General features: G+C 33.0%; 1 protein-coding gene and 1 pseudogene across 1 annotated transcript in view; both read left to right on the top strand.

Annotated features, from left to right (window-relative positions):
* Window positions 1-3,469, top strand: part of LOC119592831 — a 38,746-nt pseudogene that overhangs the window by 23,520 nt on the left and 11,757 nt on the right.
* The window catches only part of LOC119592999, a 20,197-nt gene that overhangs the window by 8,655 nt on the left and 8,073 nt on the right, over window positions 1-3,469 (top strand). Inside the window, exon 5 of the mRNA XM_037941888.1 lies at window positions 421-425. The gene's annotated coding sequence lies outside the window, so the exon portion shown is untranslated. The remainder of the gene's footprint in view (window positions 1-420; window positions 426-3,469) is intronic.

The following is a 3,469-nucleotide window of genomic DNA, read 5'->3' as shown; positions in this document are numbered from 1 at the left end:
CATACATACATAGAAGAAGCAGACAACCCTTCAGCTCATTATATACCACCAGTGTATTTTAGTTTATATATTTATTATCAAGGTAAATTTGTCCTTGTTATTTGGTGGCGACTGACAAAAGATTGATTGATCATTTGATACTTGAAGGGTTTGGTGATGGTTGTTATTTTAAATACCATGGTGTTATTCAGACATGCTGCATTAAATCAGTTGTCATCAACCTTTCTTGTGCATATTTACCTTGTTAGAAATTAATGAGTCTGGTTCTTGTTTACTTGTGGTCATTATGTGAATGCTCTTTGCCTAATTGCGTCTGTTTGATGAGCTACTCTAGGAATCCAAGACTCTATGTGACTAAATGAAAATTGCCCTTTTGTGGCTGGGCAATATTCAAATTAGGGGGTTTACATACTGTGAGAGCAAAATCATCATTCCTTAACAGACCAGTTAGGTATTTGTTGAGTAAAAGTTAACAATTTGAGATTCTTAAGGATGTGGAAGATGGTTGAGTCACCGATGTTGCTTTTATCGACTACCAAGAACTTGTATCCACTAATTCATCTTTTAAATTTTTTTGATTTTTGATCAGGCTCAGGTTCACCAGTTGAAACGAATCACCACATTGTCATTCTGTGGAGGAAGGACCAGAATCACCTGAAGTACGAGTGGCTCGAAGGGGGCTGGGAAGTGGAGCCCGAGAAGCACAACACATCAAGGGAAGTATTGAAAGAAACGGTGCAAAGATTACTTCATTCCAACCATCCCATGACCTATGAAACTGTTGTTCAGGTAAGAAGAAGTGACCAATTGATACAGATTTTTTTGGGGGGGAATGAAAACCACATATGTTTGTGTTTGTCTGTGTGTCTGTTTAAGCATCTTAAGTGTGGTCTGTCTTTCAGAATTTGAAGGCCTTGGCTAGTTAATATGTGACTGTATTTTGAGTATGCAAGTTATATCAGGGAATTTAGATGTAACTCTTGCGTTATATTCCTGTTATACTCATAAAGAGGAAATACAAGTATATTGCAGAATATTATTTTAGGTTATGAGATTCCAATAATTGCTTTTTTTTATTTTAATTTTATTTATCACACTGAATTTGCAAATATCAAGTCATAATTAAGGGAGATGAGATCGAAGGAGAGAATGGAAAGTGAAATGTTCACCCAAATATGCATTATCTCTTTGTATCTATGCATTTATCAGTGTCTGTTTATGTCTCATTGGTTTTAATTTCACTGAATTCTATCTATAACTAATATCAATGATATTACAATTGCCAGTAGTAATTGGTATGTTATTATGCATTAATTTGTGCATATTTTATATTTTGTGAAATGTGATATACTTGCATGTGATATTATAGACTAATGGAATACACTATATGCTTTTGTTAACTCTATCATGGAAATGCAGTGAACCAAATATTTATAACTTCAGTTTCAGTAGTGTAGCATTTTTTCTTAGCTTTTAAACCAGAGGATTGGAGGTAATATGTAATTTTGATGTGCAATTTTTTAAATTGTTTGCTTAGCTTTTTTTGACACTGAATGTGTTCTGAAACTAACCCGGCAGCTTTATTTAGAAGGTGATTGGTCTTTGATTAAATTTGGTTACTTAAAAGGTGTTTGGGATTTATGATAATCAAGAAATTCACTTGGGATTTTACCTCTTTAGGTCGAGGTTTTATAGAATTTGTATCTCTAATGAGGGTATGATTGCAATTATTGAGATATTTTTCTTCTCTTGATCGATTTAAACCAAAAATAGTAATTACAGACTTTTTTTTCCATTAAATAGATTTCAAAATCAGAAGTAAATATTTATTCTCTTTCATTTTGTATGGGAGGTAGTTTTGTTAAATACGAGAATTACTTTCGAATTTTGTTTTTATGTCGTTAGCCAATGACATAATTATTTTCATACTAAAGCATGCTGGACACTAATTGAAAATTTCCTTTTATGAAACAAAGATGAAAGGAAAAACATAATGATTTTTATTAAATAAGGTACGTAAATCTTTGAAATTCTTTCTCTTCAAGGCATTGCTCTGTATTTCAGGAATTGTTTGATGAACATGCACAGGGCATTGTTTGGCGAATCATAAATAAACTAGTTTCAGTCCAAGATTATTTGAGGTAAGACTGAAAGTTATTATTGCTACTTCGAAAATTTGATTATTCTTTGATGTAGATTTAAATCTTTATGATGAGTTGTATTTGAGGGGAGAGAGAAAAATTGGGATAGTAATGAATGTTTTAAGAGAAGAGTTTTCTAAAAATGTGTGATCACAAGAAGCCAGTTTTCTTTATCATTTGGAAGGCATTCCTTTTGATTCATTTTACTTATCATAAGATTTGTGTTTTTCTAATTATCTGTACCAATTTCACCTTTGCTTGCTAATACAGAGCTATAGTACGGCTTCCATATGTCTGTGCTTATGACATTTTGTTTAATTTTCATGCCCCAAAGTATATTCTGTAATACATTGGTGTCATTTTTTCACAAAGATATCTGCTTTTTGCTGCTTTAGACTCACCCCTTTGTGCATATTCTAATTTATATGTAATTTCTCGTTGATATCACATATTGTGTCAGAGCAATTGTGTGAGTACTCTATTAACTAATAATTTTCTTGCTTGTATAATCTCAAAATCTCATCTTTCTTTATGAGCATGCTAGTAAGCAAAGCAAAGAAAGAATATATCACAAACTCTTTTAATTAGATTGGTCAGCTTTGGTCAGATCAGAAACTTTTGGTAACAATTTCACAGGTCATAGTTCTTAGCATGGAGATTAAAATTTAGCAATAGATTTGAATTAAAGGCATTGATTTTATTGATACCGAGCTAAAGTTATTTGTTTGTCTATCTGTGCATTTTTACAGTTTTGAAAAAAAAAAAGCTATTTCTTATCCAAATGAATCTGGTTGATAAGGTTTGGGTCTTTTTTCTTCTTTTTTTTCAGAGATAACATTACACAAGATGATATGTAGCCGCTGTGTCTATCTTTTTAACTGTACTATTTATAGTGGCTGGAGTATATGTTATGTCATACTTAGTGTGGTATGTGAGATGTTCTGCCTGTTTCTGTCTAAAAGTATATTTTGGAAGTATAATGACTTTCTTCTGAATAGTTCAGTGAATTGTTTTTACAAAAGAAATCCTTACATTCTTTATTGCGGAAACTGTTAGGAGAGAGAATTTCTGGCCGCAGATACCTTTGTGGACCAGATGGTCAAATTCACTCTATACCTCAGCTCCGTCTCCATACTGCGCGGGAACACTACAATGGTCTTATTCGCTTGTTGAAGCCAGGCTGTAGAAACCATTGTGTCCTGTGTGACCCAAAGACTAAGCCCATAACTTATGCACAATTCCACAAAACTGGTTGTCCGTACAGGAAGTACGTGCCTCCTCTTTACTGATCATCTTATGTTTATCCTCCTCTTTTAGCCTGTAAAGGA

This window comes from Penaeus monodon, chromosome 31 (genome assembly GCF_015228065.2).
Source record: "Penaeus monodon isolate SGIC_2016 chromosome 31, NSTDA_Pmon_1, whole genome shotgun sequence".
Classification (NCBI taxonomy): domain Eukaryota; kingdom Metazoa; phylum Arthropoda; class Malacostraca; order Decapoda; family Penaeidae; genus Penaeus; species Penaeus monodon.
This window is presented reverse-complemented; position numbering and strand designations above follow the sequence as displayed.